The sequence below is a fragment of the Crinia signifera genome, chromosome 8, assembly GCF_055691185.1.
Source record: "Crinia signifera chromosome 8, ASM5569118v1, whole genome shotgun sequence".
Taxonomy (NCBI): Eukaryota; Metazoa; Chordata; class Amphibia; order Anura; family Myobatrachidae; genus Crinia; species Crinia signifera.
The window spans coordinates 46,280,910-46,294,739 of NC_139224.1; positions in this window are offsets into that span (position 1 = coordinate 46,280,910).

Genomic DNA, 13,830 nt, shown 5'->3' on the forward strand with positions numbered 1-13,830 from the left:
AGTGGCGGACAAGCCGTGCAGTCACGTGGTGGCAGGCATGGCGCCCCGGGCGGCTGCATGGCTTGTCCACCTCAAACTGGGTTACAACAGACAGATTTGGAGGTAGGAGGGCCATGCTGCAAGCTTATAATCTATATGGACATAGGAGGGAAACACAAGGACCAGTAATAAAACTTTTTTTTTTTGCTATTAACTGCTTCTGGTGCTACCCGCTCGGCAACTTCTGCAGGACAAGGCACCCCAGACTGGAGAGGTGCTCTCCCTGCTTTGCTTAAGCTTCTGCTGTGTGCTGCTGCCGGCTGCCTCAAATTGCTCCTGTCACAATGAATGACAGGCAGCGGTGACAGCATGAAGAGCGTGCTCCAAAATCCTAAGCCTGGGCTGAATGGCTCTTCCCCAAGCAGGCGCAAACCCCTCCCATCCACTATAACTTTGATGCTGCAGCTGTTAACAGCCAATCCCCTCCTTCCCGCCAGCAGCTGTACCTTCACGCACCCCAGGGATTTGGGACAATGCAGCAGCAGCCTGGCCTGCAGCAGCAGTGTCATCATGCCCAGCGCCAGTGGTAAGATGACATATGTACGGTTCATGGAGGGGCCCCTGTACTAACTTCCTAGCCCATGCCCCTAGCCCTTATCTGCCTCGTTATGATGCCTAGTCCAGGCAGAACTGAGCTGTCACCTGATTTACCACTTAGCGCCAGCGCCCCAGAATATATATGCTGCACTGTTCTGCCATATACCAGGCAGGGCAGAGCTGTCACCTGATTTACCACTTAGCGCCAGCGCCCCAGAATATATATACTGCACTGCTCTGCCCAGGGCCGCTGTAAGGCTTCTCAGCACCCTAGGCAAAACTTTAACCGCCCCAGGAGGCTCCCAAAAATCGTTGGGTCCTCCCAGCCCTTCCCGGGAAGATGGACCAGTCCTCTGCTTTCCCTGGATGACTCCCTTTGACACCCGTAACAGAGTACAAGGAGGAGGGGGTAGTAAAGTAGGGAAGTATGCCTCAAGGAAAAGTATGGTGGTGAGGTCTTAGAAGTTGCACATTCCTCATAGACAGCCATGATTTTTTGATAGGCAGACTTGGTGGCGCCCCCCAGATCCTGGCGCCCTAGACAGCTGCCTAATGGTAGAGCCGACCCTGGCTCTACCATATAATAGACAGGACAGAGCTGTCAACTGGTTTACTCCTGAGCACCAGCACATCCAGAGTCACTGGGTGGCTAGAGTCACTCACTGGGGGAAGGTGGTAGTGTGTGTTGGCACGGGAAAGGGTATACTGAATGTATGGAGGTGGGATGGAATGTATATATGTATGGAAGTGCTGTGGGATGTATATATGTATGGGGGTAAGGTGGGATGTATAGATGATGATGTATGGGAGCTGCAGTGTATGTAGTATGTTTGCATGAATAGGAATGGCAGTGTATGTAGTATCTCTTATATATTTAGCCAGATCCGTCACTCAAAGCAGTGTAGGGAACGGTGGGCGGGGTTCCACGGGTGATTGACAGGCCCGTCCACCGTTATCCACACTGCAAAACAAGGGCACAAAGGTTCTACACTGCGCTCTGTCCTACACACCACCACCGCCCACACACGCCCAAACCCCGCCCCACGGCTACACACCGCACCCCCCCACACACACACACCATCCGTCCTACTCACAACCTCTTGCCGTGATCCGCCCCCTCCTCGCCCGCCACTCCCCATGACTGCTCATAATGGGTCAAAGCCCGCCCCCTACAGCGTCTCTCTCTTTGCCAGGCTCTATGTCTTGCAGTCTCAGCCCCGCGATCCGCCCCCTCCTCCCCCACCACTAGCCATGCCCGCTCAGCCCCACGGCTTCACACCGCGCCCGCACCCCACAGCCTCTCTCTCTTGACAGGCCAGGCTCTACGGCAGCCTGAGCCAAACACCGCCAGCCGATGCCTGCACAAATAACACCAGGGGTCCCGCCGCGATCCGCCCCCTCCTCAGCCGCCGCTCAGCTAAGCCCGCCCCCCGGCTACACACCGCGCCCGCCCCCCACAGCCTCTCTCTCCGGCCAGCCCAGGCTCTACGCCCCGTCGAGCGCACACTCCCGTGCAAGGGACGTCTCCCCACACCCGCACGGATCTGCCAGCTGAAGCAAACATCAGCAGCCGCTGCCTGCCGCCCCCAACGCCCCTGCTGACCCGTACCCAATGTCACCCGCTGCCTGCTCATTGCTCTGTGAGCGGTGCCGCAGAGCAGAGCACGCTACAGGGGGACAGCACTACACTAAGAAACACATCAGCGCCATCAGAGGCCACGGGGAGCTGGCCAAGGAAGGGACATGTCCTGAAGCCTTCTAACACTTACTCAGCCAAGCCAGCCACCACCCCCCCCTGCTGCTGCAAACCGCCACCCTCCACGACCTGCTGCCGCCAGCCTCTAGGACCTGCTGCCACCGCCCAACACCCTCCAGGACCTGCTGTCACCCCCCGCTACTTTTCCAGACTGCCTGCCAAAGACCACAACTCTACCCCCACCCTACTGTAAGTACTACCCACCACCCCATACCACTACACCACCAACTACCCATCACGCTGTAACACAGTACACCCACTTACACACCAACGTATGCTTCCGATACTCATAACTACACACACACACACACACACATCCATGCCTCCAATTACTCACACCTACACACACCCATCCATGCCTCCAATAATCACAACTACACACACACACACCCATCCATGCATCTCACGCCGGTAGCTGCAGGGTTTAGGACTTTGGCACACTTCTATTTATGTCTTATAATTTTTCTTTTGCCTTTAAGGTCCCTTCAACACCCTCCAGAACCTGCTGCTGACATCCGCCACCCTATACGACCTGCTGCCGCCGAACGCAACTTTCACGCAACGCCTGCCAAAGAACACAACTCTACCCCACCCATCTGTAAGTACTACCTAACACCCCATACCACTACACCACCACTTAATCTACAAACGCAGCTACCTTCCATTTCAGGCCACTACCTCCTGCATGGCACCCAGCACCCCATACAGAACAATATTACGCCAGTACACACACACACACACCCATCCATGCCACCAATACTCACAACTACACACACACACCCATCCATGCCTCCAATACTCACAACTACACACACACCCATCTATGCCACCAATACTCACAACCACACACACACACACCCATCCATGCCTCCAATACTCACAACTACACACACACACACACACACACACACACACATCCATGCCTCCCATAATCACAACTAAACACACACATACACACACACACACACATCCAGCCCTACAATAATCATACATACACACACACACACACACACACACACACACACCCATCCATGCTTCCAATACTCACAACGACACCATACCGCTACACCACCAACGCCTCTTTTAACACACCTCTCCTCCCTTCAACATTTTATCTCACGCGATATTGTGTTGCTTTTATATCTTGCCTCCGTTGCTGCCGCCTTTACCACTTTAGCACACTTCATTTTATGTCTTATCGCACCAAACAACCCCCACCCCCCAACACACACACACACATCCATGCCTCCAACACTCACAACTACACACACACCCATCCATCCATGACTCCAATACTCACAACTACACACACCCATCTATGCGTCCAATACTAACTACACACACACACACACATATCCATGCCTCCAATACTCACAACTACACACACCCATCCATGCCTCTAATACTCACTACTACACACACTACCATTTATGCCTCCAATACTCACAACTACACACACACACACCTCCATGCCTCCAATACTCACAACTACACACATACACACACCCATCCATGCCTCAAATACTCACTACTACACACACACCCATGCATGCCTCCCATAATCACAACTAAACACAGTCACACACACCCATCCATCTCTTATATATTTAGCCAGATCTGTCACTCATCCCCTGTGTAGGTAACGTTCCTGCCCAGCAGGATACACAAATCCGCCCCCTCCAGGAAAAAGTGTTGTATGTGTATAACGTTCTACACATCCCACCCCCTTGACATCACCTCCCCCCGCCCAGCCAGGGCTACAGTACACACCCACCATCCACCATTACTCCACAGCCACCATCCACCATTACTCCTGCACCCCCTCCCCCCATCTGCCAGCAAACCACCCCCCCCCCCGACACCCACGACCCCCTCCCGCGATTCGCGGCACTCCCCGCGACCCCCCATTCGCGGGACCCCCGCGACTCCCCCCCTCCCACGATTTGTGGCACCCCTGTGATCCCCCCATTTGTGGGACTCCCGCGACCCCCCCTCCCCCCTTTCGCGGAACCCCCCGCAACCCCCCCCATTCACAGGACCCAGGCGACCCCCCCTCCCGCGATTCGCGGGACCCCCGCGACCTCCCGCGATTCGCGACTCCCCCATTCACGGGACCCCCCGCAACCCCCTCTGCCCATTCGCGGGACCCCCGCGACTCCCGCGATTCGCAGGACCCCAGCAACACCCCCCCCTCCCAAGATTCGCTGGACCCCCGCGACACCCCCCTCCCAAGATTCGTGGGACCCCCGCGACACCCCCCTCCCAAGATTCGCGGGACCCCCGCGTCACCCCCCTCCCGCAATTCACGGAACCCCCATGACCACCTCCTCCCGCAATCCGCGGGACCCCGCGATTCTCGGGACCCCGCAACCCCCCCTCCCGCGGTTCGCGGAACCCGCGCTACCCCCCCTCCCGCGATTCGCGGCACCCCCGCGTCCCCCTCCCCCCATTCGTGGGGCCCCCGCGACCCCCCCCCGCGCGATTCACAGGACCCCCGCAACTCTGTAACCGCTTTTTAATTAAACAAAACAATACACACCCATTCCACATCATATGCTCTCTATTTAACACATTTCACCTATAACTCAAGTTGCAATACATATTTCTCACAATACAAACGTTCACAAATTAATGTTGTATGTATGTATTAATGGAAACAGCAGTGTATGTTGTATGTATGTATAAGTGCGGCAGTGTAAGAATGGGAGCATCAATGTATGTTGTATGTATGTATTTACTGTATATATAAGAGTGTATGTATGTATGTGGGAGCAGCAGTGTATGTAGTATATGTATGTATGACTGGGAGCAGCAGTGTATGTAGTGTGTATGTATGAATAAGAGCAGAAGTGTATGTAGTGTGTATATATGAATGGGAGCAGCAGTGCATGTTGTATGTATGTATAAGTGTGGCAGTGTATGTTGTATGTATGTATGTATTTATATATAAGAGTGTCAGTGTATGTATGTATGAATGGGAGCAGAAGTGTATGTATTGTGTATGTATGAATGGGAGCAGAAGTGTATGTAGTGTGTATATATGAATGGGAGCAGTATTGCATGTTGTATGTATGTATAAGTGTGGCAGTGTATGTATGTATGTATTTATATATGAGTGTCAGTGTATGTATGTATGAATTTATATATGAGTGTCAGTGTACAGTATGTATGTATGAATGGGAGCAGCAGTGTATGTAGTGTGTATATATGAATGGGAGCAGCAGTGCATGTTGTATGTATGTATAAGTGTGGCAGTGTATGTTGTATGTATTTATATATATGAGTGTCAGTGTATGTATGTATGAATGGGAGCAGAAGTGTATGTAGTGTGTATGTATGAATGGGAGCAGAAGTGTATGTAGTATGTTCGTTGTATGTATGTATAAGTGGGGCAGTGTATGAATGGGAGCGTCAATGTATGTTGTATGTATGTATATATAAGAGTGGCAGTGTATGTACTATATATGCGAGATGGAGTGTACAAATGTGTTCACATAAGGTGGCAGATGTATTAAGCCTTAAAAAGAGATAAATGGAAGGGTGATAAATGTCCAGCCAATCTGACCCTAACTGTCATTTTTCAAACCCAGCCTTTAACATGCCGGTTAGAAGCTGTTTGGCTGGATGTTTTTCTCTCTTTATCATCCTCCTGTTTATCTCTTGTTAAGGCTTTATACATCTCCCCCACAGTGTTGCTGGAGCCACATGCACATATACCCGCCTCCTATTGAGTGTATCGTGGCCCCTTAAAATATTTACCATGGGGCCCACAAAGTTCTAGTTACACCACTGATCATATGTTATGCCTCAGGCTCACCGTTCCCCATCTCAGAAACTGATATACAGCATCCTCCCCAGGAGAGCACTCACTGGTTAACTGATGAAGATAACATTATGGCATAATTTACATTCCCTTCCTGTTCTCCATCACAGAACATCTGCTTTACTTAACCATTGGCTGTATTCCAAAAGGGGTTTTTCAAATGACCTAATTAATGCTCTGATTCTAAAACGTTAATTAACAAATTTGAGAGCAGATATGGTCTTTGGGTTGGCATCATTAAGTAAAGATTGCATAGTAATTAGGAGGCTCTCCTTGTTACTATAACATTGTTAAATAGGTACTGTAATTGTTTTGCCATTTAAGCAGTGTTAACTGCTAAAGGCAACATCAGTGTATTGATCTGCAAGTCAAGGGTTAATAAGAATCAGTCAATTTCCTATTTAAATAATAAAGAATTTGTGCATGCTATAGGCAGGCCTAGGGACAAGGGGGGGGGGGGGTCAAAGGGGATAGCTGACCCAGGCCCCGACAATCAGAGGGGCCCCAAATTCAGTCACTCATCCCTGCACTTAGCCGTTTGGCGGGCTGGCACTTAATCCCTACCCTATCAAGATTTCTTGCTGTCGTGGCGCTGATGGGACTCAGGATGTGATAAAAGAGGAGGCCTCTAATTGCAGCGGCTGAAGCTCCCTGAGGACGGCCTGTTGGAACACGCAGCTCCTGGGTGCCGCTTACACACACCGACATGAGCCGGTGCTGCTACGGAAGGCCTCCTTGTTCCCCCATGGCAATTAGCATGTTTTCCCCTGGGAACAAGCATGTAACCCGCCTGGCAACAAGTATGTTGTCCCCCTGGGCAACGAGCATTTAACTCCTCTGGCAATGAGCATGTAAGCCTCCCTGGGCATTGAGTGAGTAATCCCCACTGGGCAACGAACATGTACTCCCCCATGGCAACAAGTTTGTACTCCCCCATGGAAAGGAACATAAAATCCAGACAAGGAGCATGCAAGGAGCATGTAACCCCCTGGCACCGAGCATGTAACCCCCTGGCACCAAGCAAGAAACCTCTGGCAATGACCATGTAACCCCTGGCAATGAGCATGCAACCCCTGGCAATGAGCATGTAGGTAAGTGGCACTTATGTGGCATAATATGTAATGGGCATTATGGCATGTGGCCTAATGTGTGGCTTAATGTCTAATGGGCATTACGGTGTGTGGCATAATATGTAATGGGCATTATGGTGTGTGGCCTAATGTGTAATGGGCATTATGGTGTGTGGCATAATATGTAATGGGCATTACGATGTGTGGTATAATATGTAATGGGCATTATGGCATAATATGTAATGGGCATCATGGTGTGTGGCATAATATGTAATGGACATTACAGTGTGTGGCATAATATTTAATGGACATTATGGTGTGTGGCATGTGTAATGGGCATTATGGCATGTGATATAATGTCTAATGGGCATTATGGTGTGTGGTATAATTTGTAGTAGGCATTACAGTGTGTGTCAGTTCAGAAGTGAGATTGCCTGCACTGGGGGCAGCCATTATATGAGACTTCTTGCCACCAATACGCCCACCATCCCTCCCTGCTCCACACAACTACTAGAGCTTAAGGGGGTGGGGGCCCAAAAAATATCAGTGTTTGGGGCCCCAAGATTTCTGTTGCCGGCCCTGGCCATATGCGCTCTTAGAAGGGTGTGGCCTAGCTGCAAGGGGTGTTTTCCTCAAAGGTGCCGAGAGATGGGTGGATACTTTTTTTTACCCAGGCCCGGGTCTGATGGAGAGACACTGCCACTACACACCACCATGTCACCACTGCTGGCTGCATAACAAATCCCACTGGCAGCACTCCTGGCTGGGTCTGTCTACCATTGATTATTCCTGCAGTATGCTGTATTGATCCTGTGTTGTCTCACATACTGCTGTTCTACCTGGTTAATAAACCAGTCCTTGATTGGCTATTCATTATGTAGAGTAGACTGACTTCCATCACACACACACCACTGATGCAGTGCCGTATCTATGATGGATGCAGTGTGCGAGCGGTACATAAGCCTTGGGTCCAGAGGAACCCGAACCACACACCCAATACCCATATCTATAGATGGGTAACAGAGGGGAAAGAACCATGCAGGAGATATAGGCAGTAATTAAATTCATGGCGCTATTGAATAGCACAGGGGATGAGTGCATTAGCCGTGCTGCAAACTCCCAACTAAACAATTTCTGCTCACACCCTCCTGAAATGCTAGCTGAAATCCCACAAAACTACTGCCACAATGTGAGTTGCAGTCTTACCAGCCGCACTAACAGCATCACGCCCGACACTTATTAAGCGAATGACATTTACTGTGACTGAATGGCATTCCTTAGAAATGGTCACCACCCTTTTCCAACTGTGGGTAATTGAATAGCTCTGCATACTTATTCCCAGTGCTATTCAATATTGCATTTAATTGAATTCCCTCCGTAGAATGGGTAAAGAGCTATTTAATTAAGGGCCTAATTCAGACCTGATTACTGGACTGCTAATTATTGAAGCCCTGCGATCAGTCATACGTCACCCCGCCATGTGCAGATGCTGGTTGGGTGTGGCCATGGCAAACAGATTGCAGGTGGTGGGCAGGGGGAGGTGGCGGGGCCATGGGGCGGTGGCCCGGGGCATTTGCCCATGGGAACACCTAGCATTTTATGGGCATTCCAATGGAAATTGCCGGATGACATGGGCACCGGCATCTGCCCACCTGGTTCCTGGGAGTCACGTGCACGCCCTCTTCCCGTACAGGGAGTCCGCAGATAGAGTTGTCTTAGATCTGCGAGCGCCTGCAAAATCTTTCAATGGTCGATGATCATCGAATGATTTTGTCCCCGCATGCAAGGCTGCGAATGGATGTTTATGCCAAACATCCCATTCACATGCCTGTAAGTGGGGGTGGGCATTCGTGCGGGTGGCGCATAGATGACACATAAAGCTGGGGCGCATAGATGAGTGTCAACCAGAATAAGGTCCTATGTGATAAGTACAGCTAATTATATCGTTAATGATTTTCCTGAAGCTACAGAATGAACGCTATATTGCATAACTGAATAATTTTAAGCAATAAAAGGTAAAGACAAAGGGTGAGATTTAATAGGATGTGATTTTTAGTAGGGTTCCGAAATTGCATCTTATCGCATTTTTCAAAATCCAACTTCTTTGGAAGAATTTGAATGCGATATGGTACGATTTGTAATTATGAAAATGTGCGCATTTTATTCATGAAAATGTGCGAATTTGAGAACATCTGCGATTTTGGAGACATGGTAATGTGCGTTTTATTTAAAAAAAAAAAACTGGAAAAAAAAACGTTTTAGGGTCCCCCCCTCCATAACTCATAGAACCGGACCTAGTTCCAAAAATATGGGGGACAAAATAGGGGCCCCCCGTATTTCTGAAACCAGCCCAAGACTCTTGGACCGGTCCTGGTTACAAAACTATGGGGGACAAACAATCTGTGGTTCCGCCATATTTTGGAAACAACACCCCGGCCATACCATGCGCATTGTGGCTGGTGAACCCTGGACGGGGTACCTGGGGGAGTGGGGACCCCCCCCCCAATAAAGGGGTACCGCCCCCAGGCTACACCCGTCCAGGCCTGAAGCCTGGGGCTGTCTCAGTAGCAGCTCACCCCGCACTGGCAGCGGGGGTGAGCCAGCTCTCCTCGCACTGACTGTGATGTGAGCATGCTCCCCTCCCACTGATAACTGCTTGTATAGTGCTATACAAGCACTCAGCCGTGGTTGGCTCTATACGTCTCCATGGAGACGCTTTCAGCCAATCAGGGCTGAGTGGCTCCCCTGATTGGCTGAAAGGGTCTCCATGGAGACGCATAGAGCCAACCATGGCTGAGTGCTTGCATAGCGCTATACAAGCTGTCATTAGCAAAGAGGAAGCCGGCTCACCCTGCAGTCAGTGCAGGGTGAGCTGTTGCTGAGACAGTCACCACTGGAGCCTGGTATCGTAATGTATAGTGGTGTAAAATTAGTGTATATTTATTAAATATACTTTTCTCTGTGTCTGTGTTTTTATTTAAACATTCTTTTTACAGGTGAACTACACGTCCAAGGGGGCCCATTAATGCCCGCATGTTGGGGCTTGTGGTTCGCCAAGTCCCAGCATGTGGGGAGGCCTGTTGGGACTTGTAGTTCACCTGTAAAAAGCAAAATATTTTTATTTAAATTTTATGCGTATCAGCCTGGCGTCCACCACCCAGGGATGCCGGGGACAACCCCAGGCTTCAACCCTGGATGGGTGAAGCCTGGGGGGGACCCCTTAATGGGGGGGGGGGCACTCCCTCTGGTACCCCGTCCAAGGCATGACACCGCGGGCTGTTAGAGCCTAGTGCTGGTTATAAAATATGGGGGACTCCCAGTTTTTCCCTAACATATTTTTGGAACCAGGACTGGTCCAAGAGCACGGGCTGGTTTCAGAAATACGGGGGAACCGGGCTGGTTTCAGAAATACGGGGGAACCCTACGCTTTTTGTCCCCCATATTTTTTGGAACCAGGTCCGTCTCAATGAGCCCGGGGCTGGTTATGCTCAGGAGTAGGACCCCATGCCATTTTTTTTTTATAATTTAAACTTTTAGACATTTTAAGACAGAACCATGCACAAATCTCACTGATCTGTGCATGGTTCTGTCAAATTCGACAGTCAGAACCTGGTCTATTTTTGTTGCAATTTTTAATAATGTTTACCAAAAATCGCACCCTATTAAATATGCGAGTTGTAACAGTTAAAAATGTGCGATTTTCGCGTCAAAAAGTGCAATTTTTACCACTATTCGCATCCTATTAAATGTGCGATTTTCATACAATGTGCGAATTTAGACGTTTTTTTGCGTAAAAATTCATAAATGTCTAAAAAATCGCACTCTATTAAATCTTGCCCAAAGAGTTTGCCTTACCACTGACGATGTTGTTTTATGAAAAATGTATCTTTGTCGGTCATACACACTGAACGATATGAACCTAGTCATAAACGGCATAGACAAAATTGGGTTGCATGTACAGAGACGAGAAAGGAGCTTGCATCGTTATCATTCTTACACATGGAATGATATGCATGATAAAATAATTAACAATGTTGTTATCGTACATCTCACACATAGGGGGTTATTCTAGTTCACTCACAAAGGCACAATCACTCTGTTATGGACAAAACCATGTGCAATGCAGGTGGGGCTGATGTTCAGAGAAAGTTACATTTCAGTGGGGTTTGTACTTCAAACTGATATCTATGTTAAAGTGTAAAAATAAAGCAGCCAGTATTTACCCTGCAAAGAAACACTAAACACCCAAATCTAACTCTCTCTGCACATGTTACATCAGCCCCCCCCCTGCAGTGCATATGGTTTTGTCCATTAGAGAGTGATTGTGCTTTTGCGAGTGAACTAGAATAACCCCCATAGGCTCTATTCCATGGAAAATACTAGGTACTTGTTTCCTAGCACGGCGCCCATTACTCCATTTACGTAGTGGGCTATTCAGGGTAAGGAAATCGCATCGCATTTTTTATCGCATCCTTTCATATTAATGTATTTACTGACTTAGCCCATTAAAAAGATAGGATGCGATGAAAAAATCTCATCGCATCGCATGCCATTAGTGACATAAGATGAGATGGGATGCGATTTTTTATAGAAAGATAGGATGACCCCCCCCCCACGACACCCCGAAGCATGGCGAGTGGCGTCGGAACGCGTCCTCCGACTGTTTCATTACCCCACTATCCACGTCGGCATGGAGTTAATGTTGGCGAGCGGACACGGAATCCATGTTAAGTAATCCGCGTCCGCTCGCCACGCTTTAGGCTCAGTGGCTCGAAACACTATATAAAATCAACTCCACGCCGACGTGGATAGTGGGGCAATGAACAAGTCGGAGGACGCGTTCCAACGCCGCTCCCCACGCTTCGGGGTGGCGTGGATAGTGGGGGGTGCATTAGACATATTAAAATAATAATTATTTTTTTTTTTAAATCGCATCGCATTTTCTTACGGTGCCGTACGTAGCAAATCTGGGCGCCATGCTAGGAAACAAGTACCAAATACTAATCTTTGAATAGGGCAAATTTACTAATCTGCCGTAATCACCTGATTCATATTTTCCAATGTCGTAGCCATTCGTATTCAGCAGCCATAAGTACGGATGCCAAATAGGTTTGATGGGGCAGCATTGCACGGATCAGTCAGATCCATGCAATGCTGCCCTTTGTAAAAAAAAAAAATAGGGAAAAAGAAGGGGGGTCCCCCTGCACAGCTATAACCAGCCATAAGCTCATTCAACCATTGGTCCTGGTTATAGAAATTCTGGGCTCAAAAAAGTGGGGTCTCCCCCATATTTCTATAACCAGCACCAGGCTCATGGGCCGGTCGTAGATCCCAAACTATGGTAGACAAAATGAGTAGGGGTCTAGCATATTTTGGCAACCATCACCGGGCCCAAACAATCAGCAGGCTAATGCCACAGCTGGGGGAAACTTTTATATAAGTTCTCCCGGCCAAAGCATTAACCCCTGACTGGTCAGCTGTGGCAGGGACCCCCCCCCCCCCAATAAAGGGTTACCCCCCCTCCAGGCTACCCACTGCCCAGGCTGAAGCACAAGGCTGTCCCTGGTGCCCCTGGGCGGTGGGCATCGGGATGATATTCTGGTGTAAAAGTGGATTAAGTTGTGAAACTACAAGTTTCAGCAAGCCCTCGCATGCAGGGACTTGGAGAACCACAAGTCCCAGCATGTGGGGCATTAAAGGGCCCACTGGTACATGGAGTTCTACAACTTAACCAATCGTGAGATAACACACAGACACCTTTAAACAATAAAACTTAAATTAATTGTCCAATGTAGGCCCGTCCTCTTCTCCAGTAGAATCCATAGGTGTACCTGTGGAAGGAAATTATATCCATCAACCAATCCAGCGTATATTGCGTCCTCATCGTCACATGTAGCATCCAGGGGTCCCGTTTCCATAATGAACTGGAGGAGCCACAAGTGTGCTGCTGATTGGCTGGGAAAGGACCCGATTTCTGACGTCATCTGCAAATCCCCCAGTTCAGGGCAGGAGCCCCAAGTGTAAACACACTTGCGGTCTATCGATTTTTGTTTGACCTACGAATTTGCAGCCAGACAATCAGGTCTGAATAACCCCCATCTGCATGTACAGATAGCAGATGGGGTCGGTAACAACCCGTGGGCGTTATTCAATTATGCAATTCATTTTTTTACACATTTTTCTTAGTTTTTAGGGTGAATGAGGATCCGCCCTATTCAAATGGAGGGCTGATTTTTCACCTAGGAGAAATGTGAGCATGTGAGCTAGCAATGTGTGCTAAACAGTAGCGGTTTTTACCTATGGGCTGCAGCCCCACACAGGTAAATTCTGACACTGTTCTCTGCCTATGAAGCCAGATGCAGTCTGTGGGCGGTATTCAATGAGCCTGATTCACCATGTTTTTATGGCGAATTAGTGCTGTTTGGCGAATTTCTGACTAAAACGGTGAATCACCCTATTCAATGACCACATGGCGAATACATTTCAAGGTTTTTTTCACCATGATTCACCGAGTAGCAATCGCTATCTTTTTATGGTGAAGTGGAATGTGAACTTTTAAAATAAAGTGTTTTGTTTTTTACATTTGGTGTCAAAAAATCAGGAAT